The 17852-nt window shown below is 42.4% G+C and overlaps 1 protein-coding gene across 1 annotated transcript in view; it reads right to left on the bottom strand.

Annotated features, from left to right (window-relative positions):
• The window catches only part of CNTNAP2 (contactin associated protein 2), a 2930334-nt gene that overhangs the window by 2317181 nt on the left and 595301 nt on the right, over window positions 1–17852 (bottom strand). The gene's annotated exons all lie outside the window — the stretch shown is intronic.

The following is a 17852-nucleotide window of genomic DNA, read 5'->3' as shown; positions in this document are numbered from 1 at the left end:
ACCCTAGCCCTAACCCTAACCCTAACCCTAGCCCTAACCCTAGCCCTAACCCTAACCCTAGCCCTAACCCTAGCCCTAACCCTAGCCCTAACCCTAAGGCTGTGTGCACACGCTGCGGATTTTGCTGCGGTTCCGCAGCGGTTTTGGCTGCTGCGGACCCCAGTACCATGATTCCCTATGGGAATCAAAAACCGCAGTGCAGACGGTGCGGAATTTTCCGCGCGGATTATCTGCGGTTTTCAATCCGCAGAAAGAATTGACATGTCAATTCTTTCTGCGGATTCTCCTGCGGTTTGCCATCTCCTCTATTGAGGAGATGAAAAACCGCAGGACAAAACCGCAGAGCAATCTGCAGCTAAAACCGCAGGTCTTTTGACCTGCGGTTTCACCTGCGGATTTTAAAAAATCCGCGCGGATGAATCCGCACCTAATCCGCAGCGTGTGCACACAGCCTTACCCTAACAGGAAAATGGAGATAAATACTTTTTTTTTAGTTTTATTATTTTTCCCTAACTAAGGGGGTGATAACGGGGGGTTTGACTTACTATTTATGGCGGTTTTTATGTTTGGCAGCTGTCACACGCTAAAAGACGCTTTTTATTGTAAAATAGTTTTTGCATCACCACATTTTGAGAGCTATAATTTTTCCGTATTTTGACCCACTGAGTCATGTGAGGTCTTATTTTTTGCGGGACGAGTTGACGTTTTTATTGGTTCCATTTTCGGGCACGTGACATTTTTTGATCGCTTTTTATTCCTATTTTTGGGACGCAGAATGAACAAAAACCAGCGTTTCATGAATTTCTTTTGGGGGGGTGCGTTTACACCGTTCCGCGTGCGGTAAAATTGATAAAGCGGTTTTATTCTTCGGGTCAGTACGGTTACAGCGATACCTAATTTAGGTCTTTTTTTATGTTTTTGTCGGTTTTATGCAATGAAAACTATTTTATATAAAAAATAATTATTTTTGCATCGCTTTATTCTGTGAGCTATAACTTTTTTATTTTTTTGCTGATGATGCTGTGTGGCAGCTCGTTTTTTGCGGGACAAGATGATGTTTTCAGCGGTACCATGGATATTTATATGCGTCTTTTTGATCGCGCGTTATTACACTTTTTGTTTGGCGGTATGATAATAAATCATTATTTTTTGCTTCGTTTTTTATTTTTATTTTTTAAGGGTTCGCTAAAAGGGTTAACTAATGGGACAGTTTTATAGGGCGGGTCATTACGGACGCGACGATACCTAATATGTGTACTTTTATTGTTTTTTTTTATTATTATTTTCAAAAAATGAATTTATTGGGGAATATTTTTTTTTTTTTTTACTAATTTATTTGGCGATTTTTTTTAATTTATTTTTACATTTTTTTTTATTTTTTTTTTTACTTTATTACCTTGTCCCAGGTGGGACATCACTGTCCTGTGACAGATCGCTGATCTGTCACATCACAGATCACTGTGACAGATCAGCAATCTGTCACAGGCATTGAAGCAGACTTCCTCTTGCCTGCGCTTTGCAGGCACTGAGGAAGCCAGCTTCCTCAGGTCCCCGAAGGCCCCCGTCGCCATCTTGGATTCGGGGGCCTGGAGGATAGGTGCCCCCCGCAGCAGCGCTGCACATTGCGCTGCCGTGGGGGGCTCAGGGAAGCACGGAGGGAGCCCCCTCCCTGCCGATGCTTCCCTTTAACTCCCGGTACATGTTTGATCGCGGTGTGCAAGGGGTTAACGTGTCGGGGGCGGTCCGTGACCGCCCCTGACACATAGTGCCGGGTGTCAGCTGTGATAATCAGCTGACACCGGGCCGCGATCAGCGGCGCTCACCACGTGGGCGCCGCTGATCGCGGTAGACGTACTATCCCATCCACGGTCATACGGGCCCGGGTACCGTGGACGGGATAGTACGTCGGATGTCAGGAAGGGGTTAAAAAGTAAATGCAAAAAAGTGCCGTGCAAATGCAAACATCATGAAACAAGTAGTGTGATATCTAATATCTCTCAAACTCATGGGGGGAATAATAGAAAGAGCTTTTGAGCAGATATTACTGCCTTAGTGCTATGGATCAGTTGGCCATATGTGTTACACAATATGGGTCCTTTCACAGGTAGTAAATCCACATAGCAAAAAGTGCACCTTTCTAGTTAGATATGACACACAACTCTCATGTGCATATCACAATTGTATCTAAAGATCATAAATAATGTGTGGATCTTATGTGACCCTACTACATATGAAACAGAATTTTATATCGTTTCATCACCCACCAACTATTGTCACTATACACTTGTTTCACCATTTGTTACAAAGAACAGATGCACTAAATCAGCATATAATTATAGTAAAAAATCTCATCTCTGAGAGGATTGGTCTTACCCAATTCACCCATGATTCTCCTCAAACAAGGGTCGGAGATGGAGGAGTTTTACCACTGACTTACTCCTGATGCATTTCTTCAAACTCTTTGATTCATTAGGGGAGCTTTTTATGCCTGGTCCGTTACCAGTTTGGTCAGGGGGCTTGTCAGTGGTCCAAATCTCATATGCTCTGCAGCCAAAGACAGTCTTAAAAAGAGCATAGTCAAATGGCTGTGTAAATTGGACGACAATGATTGGACCGGCCAATAACGCTACTGACTCAAGTGTGACAGCTGCATGGAAATCTATGAAGCTGTCATGCTCGGGTTAGATAAAAGGAGAGATACAGGGCGCATCCACTGTGTGAAATCCGTATAAAACAATTAAAATTGTGGAACAGTAAGGAAGGTGCTCACCTATTGTGGTTGTGAGGAAGTCACAACACCCATGAACGCTTAAGAAGCAGCAGCAAGTCTGCACAGGGTCCTAGGACAGAATTGCAGAAATGACGTGGAAGTGCAATAAGGACTGCGCTTGCTTCTAGTAGAGTAAAGGGTTCTTTATTCAGCCAACGCGTTTCCTGAGCCTGCTGGCTCACTTCATCAGGGCAGATTACATTGGAAGACAGTGAAACATACTTATAGACAAAAAAGGCGCCAATACAGGGTCAAACAGAATCAGCAAAGGTAAAAAAAAACAAAACAAAAAAAAAAACCAAACAATGAAACTTTATTACAAGCATAAAAAACACAACAATAAGAGTATATATAGAAAAGAAAGAATAAAAATATGTAAAAGTACAAAAAATTAAAATATAAAACAGAGTGCTATGGATCACGGGGTTAAAACATGGCTATAGTTAAAAAAGGTGAGTCCTCAAGGGGTATTAGAACCTGGCTCATAAAATGCAAATGGAAGGTATTAGTCCACTAGACCATAAAGCTTGACTGTGGTGGTGTGAAGAATAAATTGAGGGGTTGTTTGTCACTTTATTTAGAAAAAAAAAAAAAACCAATATAAGCAAAGGTCAAAAATGCTAAAGAATAAAAACAATGAAATTACAAACATAGAAAACACAACAATAAGAGTCTACATAGAAAAGAAAAAATAAAATTATGTAAAAGTACAAAAAATATGAAACAGAGTGCTAAGGATCACGAGGTTGAAACATGGCTATAGTTAAAAAAGGTGAGTCTTCAAAGGGTATTAGAACCTGGCTCATGAAGTGCAAGTACAGACTATAAAGTGCAGGTCTAGGTATTAGTCCACTAGACCATTAAGCTTGACTGTAGTGGTGTGAAGAATAAATCTTTTCCCCCTCTTCTATCAAATAAAAGCATCATTGATAATATTGAGGCCATAGGGACCAATTGTCTTTAATTTATAAATCCAATAGACCTCTTTTCTATTCAGTGCTTGGGTTCTATTGGAAACGTGTTCAGGGATGTGTTCTATAGGAAAAATGATAGCTTTAGAAAAATCTCTTTGGTGAAATAAATCAAAGTGACGTGACAAACCGTGTTTTTGATACCCAGTTTTAGTGTTGTGTCTATCAGAATTCATTCTACAGTGAAGGGGTTGTGTGGTTCTGCCAACATACAATTTAGGACAAGGACAAAGGATGACATAGATGACAAAGGAAGACACACAGGACAGGTGGTTAGTGATGGTGAATTTTTCTGAGGTGAATGGATGTGAAAAGATGAATGTATTATGAACAATATTACTGCATAGGCTGCACCTGGGTTTCAGGCATCTGAAAATGCCTGGTGTCAAGCCAGTGCAGTTATCAGGAGTACACTGGGTCAATCTGCTAGGCGCCAGATGGTTTTTTAGTGATCTGGCCTTCCTAAAAGTGACAGTAGGTCTATCAGGCAGAACTTTATTGAGTATTGGATCTTTTTTGATAATATACCAGAGGTCACCTAACATATTTTTTATCTCTTTATGTTGGGAGTTATAAGTAGTGATGAAGTTGGCCTGATAGTTATCATGTGCATCCTTTTCTTTAGATCTCTCACTTAAAAGAGTTTGCTGATTAAAATTTTTAAAAACATTATTAAAAGTAGAATGAACCAATTGGGAGGGGTATTTTTGAGCAAGGAATCTTCCCTTGAGGACCTCAGCTTGATTATTAAAATCCTCGTCCTCTGTGCAATTCTTTCGGATTCTCTGAAATTTATTATGAGGGATGTTAAAAAGCCATTTGGAATAGTGGCTACTCTTAAAATGGACATAACTATTGGAGTCAACTTTCTTAAAAAAGGTTTTGGTATGAATTTTGGAATTTTTTATAAAAAAAAGTGATATCAAGAAAGTCCATCTGGGTATTACTAATGTGGGGGGTAAATTCCAAACCCCATGTGTTATTTTGTATAGAAGAAATAAAAGCATCAACTGAAACGTGACTGGTGTCCAGGATTAAGAATAAATCATCAATGTATCTTCTATATAAAACAATACCCTCTAAAAATGAATCAATAGTAATAAAAGCATTCTCAAAGACCCCCATAAAAAGATTAGCATAAGTTGGCGCGACCCGTGATCCCATAGCGGTGCCTCTGATCTGATGATAAAAATCCCCCAAGAAAGTAAAAAAATTATTATGTAAAATAAAATCCATCCCATTAAAAATAAATTCCTTTTGAGGGTCAGACAGTCGACTGTCAGTTAAAAGAAATTTTTTAAAACAGCTCAAACCCAGTTGGTGATCAATGTTGGAATACAAAGCAGATACATCAAAAGAAATAAAAACATAAGAATCTTTCCAAGGTGTGTTATTAGTTAAATTGATCAGTTGTGTAGAATCCTTTAAAAAACTAGGGAGCTGTGAGACATGAGGCTGCATGATTCTATCTATGTAAAATGATAGATTACTGGTGAGGGAGTCAATACCCGAAATAATGGGTCTTCCTGGTGGATTAATAGTATTCTTGTGTATTTTGGGTAAATGGTACAGGAAGGGAGTGGAGGGGTTCTTGACTGTTAAAAACTTTTTTTCATGGTCATTAAGAACCCCAGAATCATGCGCCTTTTTAATAAAATCATTGTAAAAAACAGTGGCTTGGGGGATGGGGTCCTGGGGGATGGGTGAATAAAATTTTTTGTCAGATAAAATTCTAAAAGCCTCGTTCACATAGTCAGTTTTATCTTGAATCACTATCCCTCCACCTTTGTCTGCAGATTTGATCACGATATTAGTGTTTTTCTCTAATTTTTCCAGTGCCACACGTTCTTTTGAGGACAAATTTTGTTTTACTGGTATATTTTGGGTGGGTAGTGCATTTAGACGATCCAGTAGGAGGTCAGAGAATGTTTCTATATGATGGCCTCTGCTTTCTAGTGGGTAGAATGAGGATTTCCCTCTGACATCAAGGTGGAAGGAAGAGACAACTGTAGTGTTTGAAGTGTCAGGGTTAGAGTGAACTTTTTTGAGTTCAAAATGTCTCAGTAGGGTAAGTTTCCTAATGTATTTCTGGGCATCAAGAAATAATTCAAAACCACTGCTTTTATTTGTCGGGCAAGGAGATTCAACAGCCAGTCCATGCATTGCAGTCTAATCTCAGTCCAATTTATATAGTCATCTGACTGTACCCTTACACAGTATAGGAAAAGGCATGGTAACCAATAGCTGTATTCACATGAACTGTACATGTTTAATATTGCACTATTACAAAAAAGAAGTGTACAATTTTTTTAGAACACTGACACTAAATACGATATGTATCTTTTTGTAATCAAGTATACTATTACTTAAGCCAGGAAGTGTACGTAGATGCACTCATGCACCAAGGCACTTCCAGACTAATTTGCATGTAGTTTCACAGCTTGATTTCTCACATTCGATTACAACAAGATGTTCCTCATAATTATTGTTGTCCTACAACATTAAGCCATATTAGTAATTTAATTAGTAAAATTGTCGTGATAGATTACCTTTAAATATACAATATTGAAATATTACTCAGATTTTCCTTTTTGCATCTTCCATTCCATATGAAGTCCTTTCAAAACTTTAGTTATTTTTTATTACTTGGCACATTTTCTGAATTTTGTGGAAAAAAAGAATGGCTTAATGATGTTAGTTGTTTAATAAAATGCAATTTCGTTTCAAGTTCAAAAGTACCAATTTAGAGTAGATAAAAAAAAGTCTATAGACCCATGTTAAAATGCCAGGTTTTTGTTATTTACAAAAAATCATACTGAGAACAAACCAAGATATCAGAACTTTCAGATATCATTTCAGAAAGTTTTCCTTGAAATGTCATCTGTAATCTATACAAATCCATTGAGAAACAAACTGAAATCAGTTTGAGGGGGAAAATATAGATCACTAAACTCAAATAATGTGGTTCCAGAAATCTGAACACCGTCTTATATTTGCCAATGTGGTTGTGTTCACAAATAGTCAATTACATTTAAACACACAATAGTAGTGAGTGCACAGCTATGATCATTTACAGTGATTCTGATCTACCAAATATATAGTTTAGCTGTTCTAGTAGGATTTTCATGACATTTTATTGATTACATTTTAAAGCAAATTTCATGGTACAACACAGCTTACAGCAACAGCAAAGGGATCTCACTGTGGAAAGTAATTAGTCAGGAAAAGGGTACAAAAATAATTAAAAGCCATGGAATTCACCATGGAACAGAAGTGGTTTAAATTTGGCACAACGTTGACATTAACTAGAAAGGGATGACCTCACAAAATGGTAAAAAAAAATAAGAAGAAAATTGGTCAGTTAGACTGACAATAGGGATACAGCAACAGAGCTGAAGGAATTGATGACAAGTACTGGTTGTGTACTGCAAGTGACAATAATCTCCTGTATTCTTCATATGTTTGACTTGTAGGGTGGCAAGACGGAAGCCTTTCCTTACAAATAATACATCCAAGCCTGGCTAAGTTTTGTCAAAACCATCATCAAGCCAGCCAAAAGCATATGGGAAAATGTGTTCATGTAAAGATAGAAAAAGCTCTGATAGTATTCCAATTAATATGATTGTTTACGTGAAAAAACATGTCATTTTAACAGGGGTGTGTCTACTTTATATATATATATATATATATATATATATTGTATATTATGAAAGTAGCTGTAGAAGTGCATGTGATTATCACTTATTGAAAGCACGGACGGATATAATATAATGCAATTTTAATCCTGGGTTTTAGTTTCCAAACTGGACTTTGGCTTTGTATTAGTAAAAACTCCAGGCCTTGAAAACTTTCGCCATGTTCTCACGTAGCATAAATACTACTTTCACCCACTGCATTCTTGTGTGCATAAAATCTGCTACTTTTAACTGTTCAAGCAAAGTGGACATGATTTCAAGAAAAATTATGCCCACTGTGTGTCTAACCCCTTCATCACATGCGCCATATACCAGTACAGACCAAAGGTTTGGACACACCTTCTCATTCAAAGAGTTTTCTTTATTTTCATGACTATGAAAATTGTAGATTCACTCTGAAGGCATCAAAACTATGAATTAACACATGTGGAGTTATATAATTAACAAAAAAGTGTGAAACAACTGAAAATATGTCTTATATTCTAGGTTCTTCAAAGTAGCCACCTTTTGCTTTGATTACTGCTTTGCACACTCTTGGCATTTTCTTGATGAGCTTCAAGAGGTAGTTACCGGAAATGGTCTTCCAACAGTCTTGAAGGAGTTCCCAGAGATGCTTAGCACTTGTTGGCCCTTTTGCCTTAACTCTGCGGTCCAGCTCACCCCAAACCATCTCAATTGGGTTCAGGCCTGGTGACTGTGGAGGCCAGGTCATCTGGCGTAGCACCCCATCACTCTCCTTCTTGGTCAAATAGCCCTTACACAGCCTGGAGGTGTGTTTGAGGTCATTGTCCTGCTGAAAAATAAATGATGGTCCAACTAAACGCAAACCGGATGGAATAGCATGCCGCTGCAAGATGCTGTGGTAGCCATGCTGGTTCAGTAAGCCTTCAATTTTGAATAAATCCCCAACAGTGTAACCGGCAAAGCACTCCCACATCATCACACCTCCTCCTCCATGCTTCATGGTGGGAACCAGGCATGTAGAGTCCATCCGTTCACCTTTTCTGTATCGCACAAAGACACGGTGGTTGGAACCAAAGATCTCAAATTTGGACTCATCAGACCAAAGCACAGATTTCCACTTGTCTAATGTCCATTCCTTGTGTTCTTTAGCCCAAACAAGTCTCTTCTGCTTGTTGCCTGTCCTTAGCAGTGGTTTCCTAGCAGCTATTTTACCATGAAGGCCTGCTGCACAAAGTCTCCTCTTAACAGTTGTTGTAGAGATGTGTCTGCTGCTAGAACTCTGTGTGGCATTGACATGGTCTCTAATCTGAGCTGCTGTTAACCTGCGATTTCTCAGGCTAGGGACTCGGATGAACTTATCCTCCACAGCAGAGGGTGACTCTTGGTCTTCCTTTCCTGGGGCGGTCATCATGTGAGCCAGTTTCTTTGTAGTGCTTGATGGTTTTTGCCACTGCACTTGGGGTCACTTTCAAAGTTTTCCCAATTTTTCGGACAAACTGACCTTCATTTCTTAAAGTAATGATGGCCACTCGTTTTTCTTTACTTAGCTGCTTTTTTCTTACCATAATACAAATTCTAACAGTCTATTCAGTAGGACTATCAGCTGTGTATCCACCAGACTTCTGCACAACACAACTGATGGTCCCAACCCCATTTGTAAGGCAAGAAATCCCACTTATTAAACCTAACAGGGCACACCTGTGAAGTGAAAACCATTTCCAGTGACTACCTCTTGAAGCTCATCAAGAGAATGCCAAGAGTGTGCAAAGCAGTTATCAAAGCAAAAGGTGGCTACTTTGAAGAACCTAGAATATAAGACATATTTTCAGTTGTTTCACACTTTTTTGTTAATTATATACTTCCACAAGTGTTAATTCACTCTGAAGGCATCAAAACTAAGAATCTACAATTTTCATAGTCATGAAAAGAAATAAATCTCTTTGAATGAGAAGATGTGTCCAAACTTTTGGTCTGTACTGTATGTCCTGAGCATGTCGTGTCTCTCCCTTTGTTGTGGGCTCTGGCACTGAGTCCACATCTTTCTGGGTACATGTCAGCTGTTTGGAATAGCGGACATGTGCCTGGCACAGCCGCGAGTGGAATCGTGATCCATCTGCTGCTATTAACCCATTAAATGCTGCTGTGGATCTCTGACAGGGCATTTAACACACTCTCCCCACCAGCGGACCAGAAATCTGCCCATTGGTGACCCCGTCACATCATTATGAGTCACCGATCGGTTGACATGACAACCATAAGTCTCCTGGAGTCCTCTATGGCGGTCACTGCCAGATTGCTATGAGCGCCACCTGGTGGTTGGCACTCATAGCAAGTGAGGTATTCTGCTACATGCAGGTGATCTGAGCATCACCTGCATGTAGCAGAGCTGATTGGGTTATGGGAGCTTCTAGTCTCCCATGGAAACTATTGAAGCATGCCAAAGGTAAAAGAAAGTTTTTAAAATATAAAAAAATATATAACAGTTCAAATCACCCTTCCTTCGCTCCATTCAAAATAAAACAATAAAAAGTCAAACATACACATATTTGGTATCGCCGTGTTCAGAATCGCCCGATCTATCAATAAGAAAGGGATTAACCTGGTCGCTAAACATCGTAACAAGAAAAAAGACAAAATGCCAGAATTACATTTGTTTGCTCATCATGACATTGCATTAAAATGCAGGAACGGCCATTAAAAGATCATATCTGCTCCAAAATGGTATCATTAACCCCTTTCTGACATATGACTTGCTATCCCGTCCAGGTGACCCAGGCCCATATGACCGTCGACCGGATAGTACGTCATCACGATCAGCTGCGCTCACAGGGGAGTGCAGCTTATGGTGGCCGGGTGTCAGCTGATTATCACAGCTGACACTCGGCACTATGTGCCAAGAGCAGTCAGGGACCACTCCTGACACTTTAACCCCCAGCGCACTGCGATCAAACATGATCGCAGTGTTCCAGTAGCATAGGGAAGCATCGCGCAGGGAGGGGGCTTTCTGCATGCTTTCCTGGGACAAAGTAAAAAAATAAAAATTAACATGTGTAAAATTAATTTAAAAAAATTCCTAAATAAAGAAAAAATAAATTCATTTCTTTATGTAATTAAAAAAATAAATAAAAGTACACATATTTAGTATCACTACGTCCATAATGACCCGCCCTATAAAACTGTCCCACTAGTTAACCCCTTTAGTGAACCCCTTAAAAAATAAAGCAAGGCAAAAAAGCAATGCTTTATCATCATACTGCTGAACAAAAAGTGGAATAACATGAGATCAAAAAGACAGAGATAAATAATCATGGTACCGCTGAAAATGTCATCTTGTCCCACAAAAAATGAGCTGCCATATAACATCATCAGCAAAAAAATAAAAAATTTATAGCTCACAGAATAAAGCGGTGCAAAAATTTTTTTTATATAAAATTGTTTTTATAGTGTAAAAGCGTCAAAACATTAAAAAGATATAAATGAGGTATCGCTGTAATCATACTAACCTGAAGTATAAAACCACTTTATCAATTTTAACACATGCAGAATGGTATAAACGTCCCCCCAAAAGAAATTCATGAATTACTGGTTTTTGTTCATTATGCCTCCCAAAAATCGGAATAAAAAGTGATCAAAAAATGTCATGTGCCTAAAAATGATATCAATAAAAATGTCAACTCGTCAAGCAAAAATAAGACCTCACATGACTCTGTGGGCCAAATTTTGGAAAAATTATAGTTCTCAAAATGTGGTGCTGCAAAAACTATTTTTTGAAATAAAAAGCGTCTTTTAGCATGAGACAGCTGCCAAACATAAAAACCCGCTATAAAACATGCTATAAATAGTAAATCAAACCCCCTTTATCACCCACTTATTTAGGGAAAAAGAATAATATAAAAAAAACTGTATTTATTTCCATTTTCCCATTAGAGTTAGGGCTAGGGTTAGGGTTGTGATTAGGGTTAGGGGTGTGTTAGGGTTAGGTTTATGGTTAGGGTTTGGTCAGGGTTGAGAATAGAGTTAGGGGTATGTTGGGGTTAGGGTTGCAGTTAGAATTGGGAGGTTTACACTGTTTAGGCACATCAGGGGCTCTCCAAATGCGACATGGCGTCTGATCTCAATTCCAGCCAATTCTGCATTAAAAAAAGTCAAACTGTGCTCCTTCCCTTCCAAGCTCTGCCATGTGCCAAAACAGTGGTTTACCCCAACATATGGGGTATCAGCATACTCAGGACAAATTGCACAATAACTGTTGGGGTCCAATTTCTTCTGTTAGCCTTGGGAAAATAAAAAATTGTGGGCAAAAATATCATTTTTGTGGAAAAAAATATGATTTTTTATGGCTCTATGTTATAAACTTCTGTGAAGCACTGGGGGGTTCAAAGTTCTCACCACACATCTAGATAAGCTCCTTGTGGGGTCTTTTTTTCCAAAACGGGGTCATTTTCCACTGGTTAGGGGCTCTCCAATTGCGACATGGCATCCAATCTTAATTCCAGACAATTTTGCGTTGAAAAAGTCAAACAGCGCTCCTTCTTATCTGAGCTCTGCCATGCGCCCAAACAGTGGTTTACCCACATAAGGGGTATAAAAATACTCAGGACAAATTGCACAATAACTTTTGGGGTCCAATTTCTCCTGTTACCCTTGGGAAAATAAAAAAATTGGACCTGAAATTATATTTTTGTGAAAAAAGATAAATGTTAGTTTTTTAAAACATTACAAAAATTCCTGTAAAGCACCTGAAGGATTAATAAACTTCTTAAATGTGATTTTGAGCACCTTGAAGGGTGCAGTTTTTAGAATAGTGTTACTTTTGGGTATTTCCTATCATTAGAGTTGAGCGAAAAGGGTCGAAAAAATTCAAAAGTCGCCGACTTTTGGCAAAGTCGGGTTTCATGAAACGAAACCCGACCCTAGGATGAGGTCGGCCACGAGGTCGGCGACTTACGCGCCAAAGTCGCGTTTCAAAAGTTTGTTTTGCGCTCTTTTTCAGCCAATCAGGATCCACGGACACTGTGGGCAACGTGATGACCTAGGCACGGGTCACCACCATCTTTCAGAAGGGCATGCAAGTGATTGGCTTGCTTTGGTGGGCGTCACAGGGGGTATAAAAGGGCGTGCACGCCGACCGCCATCTTACTTCTGCCGATCTTAGTATAGGGAGAGGTTGCTGCTGATTCTGTAGGGAGAGCGTTAGGCAGGGAAGAAGACAAAACAACTGCTTCTGCTGCTAGCGATTTGGCCTCCACAACACACAAGTCACTGTGTGTGCAGTGCAAGGGGAGGCTATATTGTGGTGTATCAGTGGTGTTGGTTGTTGGGCTGCCTTTTAAGGCTTCCTGACACGCTGGCATTGCTGTTTACCCACTGCTCCGCAAACTGCTTTTTTAAAAGCAATCCAATCTCCCTTATCCTCTAGTCACTTTGGTCACAGGCAGCTGTGCCATCGAGCGTGTCACATAGCGCTCAGATATCAGTGGGCCTCACACAATCCACAAGTGTCCAGTGTCCAAAAGTGTGCACAGAGATTCAAAATCTCCATTATCCTCTCGTCACTTTGGTCACAGGCAGCTGTGCCATCGAGCGTGTCACATAGCGCTCAGATATCAGTGGGCCTCACACAATCCACAAGTGTCCAGTGTCCAAAAGTGTGCACAGAGATTCAAAATCTCCATTATCCTCTCGTCACTTTGGTCACAGGCAGCTGTGCCATCGAGCGTGTCACATAGCGCTCAGATATCAGTGGGCCTCACACAATCCACAAGTGTCCAGTGTCCAAAAGTGTACGCAGAGATTCAAAATCTCCATTATCCTCTCATCACTTTGGTCACAGGCAGCTGTGCCATCGAGCCTGTCACATAGCGCTCAGATATCAGTGGGCCTCACACAATCCACAAGTGTCCAGTGTCCAAAAGTGTGCGCAGAGATTCAAAATCTCCATTATCCTCTCGTCACTTTGGTCACAGCTGTGCCATCGAGCGTGTCACATAGTGCTCAGATATCAGTGGGCCTCACACAATCCACAAGTGTCCAGTGTCCAAAAGTGTGCGCAGAGATTCAAAATCTCCATTATCCTCTCGTCACTTTTGTCACAGGCAGCTGTGCCATCGAGCCTGTCACATAGCGCTCAGATATCAGTGGGCCTCACACAATCCACAAGTGTCCAGTGTCCAAAAGTGTGCGCAGAGATTCAAAATCTCCATTATCCTCTCGTCACTTTGGTCACAGGCAGCTGTGCCATCGAGCGTGTCACATAGCGCTCAGATATCAGTGGGCCTCACACAATCCACAAGTGTCCAGTGTCCAAAAGTGTGCGCAGAGATTCAAAATCTCCATTATCCTCTCGTCACTTTGGTCACAGGCAGCTGTGCCATCGAGCGTGTCACATAGCGCTCAGATATCAGTGGGCCTCACACAATCCACAAGTGTCCAGTGTCCAAAAGTGTGCACAGAGATTCAAAATCTCCATTATCCTCTCGTCACTTTGGTCACAGGCAGCTGTGCCATCGAGCGTGTCACATAGCGCTCAGATATCAGTGGGCCTCACACAATCCACAAGTGTCCAGTGTCCAAAAGTGTGCGCAGAGATTCAAAATCTCCATTATCCTCTCGTCACTTTGGTCACAGGCAGCTGTGCCATCGAGCCTGTCACATAGCGCTCAGATATCAGTGGGCCTCACACAATCCAAAAGTGTCCACTGTCCACAAGTGTGTGCAGAAATTCTAAATCTCCCCTGTCCTATAGACACCTTGTACCTTGTTTTACATTACTATATAGTTTGTTGGATTTTGTCTACATTTCTACCAAAAATGAGGAAGGCTGGTGGAAGAGGCCGTGGAATTGGGCGGGGGATGGCAGCTGGTAATGATGGTGTTAGTGGTGGATCTGATGGTAGTGGCAAGAGCAAAATAGGACCGAATGCAGGAGGTGCTGACCCTGCGTCATCGTCTGGCTACATAAGTCCTCGAACGCTTAGTTTTCTAGGAGTTGGCAAACCGCTTTTAAAGGCAGAGCATCAGGAAAAAGTTTTGTCTTACATTGCTGACTCAGCCTCCAGCTCTATCGCCTCCTCTTCTTCAGTTGTAAAAAGTAAAAGCACTGAGTCGTCATTGGAGGCTCATGTTCATGAACCACACCTTTCCTTGTGTCCTTCACCCCAACCAAGATTGAAGGATGACGCAGGCCATACTACTGATTACTCCATGGAGCTGTTTTCACATACCATGCCTGGATTATCAAGTGAAATGGTGAATTACCCAGGCCAAGATGAATCTGACATGGAGTGCACTGATGCACAGCCTCTGATGGATGATTCTGCTGGTACATTCACTCAGAGCACTACATTGTCCTCGCAGTGTACAGAGCCAGATTTTGACCCTGATGATACTCAGGTGCCCCTTCCCGCACACTATACCACCATACACGGTGACACAGAGAAAGGTGCACATGACATAGAAGAGGAGGTGATGGATGACCCAGTTGTTGACCCAGATTGGCATCCATTGGGGGAAGAGGGTGCTGCTTTCAATAGCTCAGATGAGGAGCATCCACAGCAGACATCGACATCGCAAAAGCTGTTATCTGGCAGGCCCGGAGCACTCCAAAGACAGGTTCCAAACATCAAAAGAGTTGCTGGACAGCTTGTCCAGAGGGTCAAAAGATCACAGCGTGCTAGGCCGCAAAATGTCTGCCAAAGTAGGAAGAGTGCAGTGTGGCACTTTTTTGAACAAAATCCTCATGATCAGGCCAAGGTTATCTGTAAGAAGTGCGCAAAGACCTTTAGCCGAGGGAAAAATCTGAAAAATTTGAATACCAGTTGCATGCTTAGACATTTAACCAGCATGCACTTGCAAGCGTGGACACAACACCAAACCTCAAGTGCCACATGTGCAACTGATCACAACGAAGGTAGTCAGCAACGCTACATTGTTTCCCCCACTGTAAGCCCACTGGTTAGCACAGCAGCAAATGTTGAGGTGTCGTTGCAAGACCACAGCAGTCAGGGAATCCCACTGTTATATCAACGAAAGACTGATTCTAGGCCATCAGAAAGAACACCAACTCCATCACCATCATCAACCCTCTCTCAGTCCGCCCTGTCCACCGCTACTTCCACCATATGCAGCTCTCAAGTCCAGCTCACCCTCCCAGACACTATGAGTAGGTCAAGAAAGTACTCAGTCTCTCATCCGCGTACACTGGGTTTGAACGCCCACATTGCCAAACTAATCTCGTTTGAGATGATGCCCTTTCGGTTGGTGGAAAGCACAGCTTTCCGCGAACTCATGGCCTATGCAGTACCATGCTATGACCTACCCAGTCGCCACTTCTTCTCTCGCAAAGCCATCCCAGCCCTCCACCATCATGTGAAAGACCGCATTGTCCATGCACTCAAGCAGTCAGTGAGCGGAAAGGTGCACCTCACAACTGATGCATGGTCCAGTCGGCATGGCCAGGGCCGTTACGTGTCCATCACTGCACACTGGGTTAATGTGGTGGATGCAGGGTCCACAGGGGACAGCGGTGGTGGGACAGTGCTGCCTAGCCCACGGTATAGGAAACAGTTGGCTGTAGGCGTTCCACCCTCCTCCTCCTCCTCCTCCAGAAGCGAAAGCTCGTCCACAGAGCGCAGTCGTACGAGCACTCCATCTGCAGCTGCCACTGTTGCACACGATGTGTCCCCCTATCGAGCAGCTAGTGGAAAGCGTCAGCAGGCTGTGTTGCAGATGATGTGTTTGGGCGACAGACACACCGCCGAGGTGCTGGCCGAGTACTTGAAGCGACAAACTGAGTCATGGCTGGGCAGTGTACATCTTGAGGCAGGCAAGGTAGTTAGTGATAACGGCCGTAATTTTGTGGCAGCCATAGCCCTTTCAAAACTCAGCCACATACCTTGCTTGGCTCACACCTTGAACCTGGTGGTGCAGTGCTTCCTCAAAAATTATCCAGAGTTAACAGCCCTGCTCCAGAAGGTGCGAAGACTGTGCCCGCACATCCGCCGGTCGCCTGTACACTCCGTTCGTATGCAGAAGCTGCAGCGATTGCTCCACCTTCCCAACCACCGCCTCATTATCGACATTGCAACAAGGTGGAACTCCACCCTGCACATGGTGGAGCGGCTGTGCGAGCAGAGGCAGGCCATAATGCATTTGTGGGAGGATACACGGCCAGGCACTTTGAGAGCAGACATGGAGTTGACAGGCGTGCAGTGGTCGAAGCTGAAAGACCTTTGTAAAGTCCTTCAGTGTTTTGAGGAATGCACACGGCTGGTAAGCGCAGACGACGCCATCCTAAGCATGAGCATCCCACTTATGCGTCTGCTCATGCAAACTTTGACGCACCTTAAGGAGCAGGCGTCTGCAGCCAATGTTGATGAGGAGGAAGAGGAGGAGGGAATCCTTGATGACATTCAGCCATTGTCTGCTCAGGGACCTCTCCTGGACGAGGTGGAGGAAGAAGAGGAGGAGGAGGATGATGGGGATGATTACTTAGGGGAGGAGGATGCATCTCGTGGGGCAAGTGAAAATGTTGGCGTGGCAAGGTCTGGTACAGGGTTTGTGCGTGACTGGAGGGATGTGGATTTGCCAGAAAGTGCTCCTCCACCCAGCACTCGCAGTGCATCATTGACACCGGGAACATTGGCCCACATGTCAGATTATGCCTTGCGGATCCTAAAAAGGGACCCCCGCATTGCCAAAATGATGACGACTACTGGTTGGCCAGCATCCTGGATCCACGCTATAAAGGCAAATTACAAAACATCATGCCACAGGAGAACCTTGACCTAATATTGGCTAATAAACAAGCAACTCTGGTAAATCGGTTGCTTGAGGCATTCCCAGCACACAGCAGCGGTGATGGTTTTCACACAAGCCGTACGGGCCGGGGGCAGCTTGGCAGAGGTGTTCGTGGTGCACACAGCAGAAGTGGCGTTGGAGACAGGGGCTTCATGACAATGTTGTGGACTGATTTTTCAAATACCGCTCACACAACTGGTAATACTGCATCGATGGAAAGTGACAGGAGACAGCAGTTGTCAACTATGGTTACAAACTACTTTTCCTCCCATATCGATGTTCTCCCACACAGGTCATTCCCCTTTGACTATTGGGCCGCTAAACTGGACACCTGGCCTGAATTGGCACAATATGCCTTACAGGAGCTCGCTTGCCCAGCTGCAAGTGTGCTATCGGAAAGAGTCTTCAGTGCAGCTGAATCAATCCTGACAGAAAAAAGGACCCGTCTGTCAACCCAAAATGTTGATGATCTAACCTTCATTAAAATGAACCACGCATGGGTTTCCAAGGATTTTGTCCCACCTTCCCCTGATGACACATAGGGTGACAGAAAAATGGCTTGCTTTGGTCCACCTCTTCCTGGTACTTCACCTATTTCGCCTTTTGCATCAGCTGAATGTCCAACATCAACATATGCCACTTTCTAAAACTCCC

The sequence above is a fragment of the Dendrobates tinctorius genome, unplaced genomic scaffold (genome assembly GCF_039654945.1).
Source record: "Dendrobates tinctorius isolate UK_male_01 unplaced genomic scaffold, ASM3965494v1 ptg000162l, whole genome shotgun sequence".
Lineage (NCBI taxonomy): Eukaryota > Metazoa > Chordata > Amphibia > Anura > Dendrobatidae > Dendrobates > Dendrobates tinctorius.
This window is presented reverse-complemented; position numbering and strand designations above follow the sequence as displayed.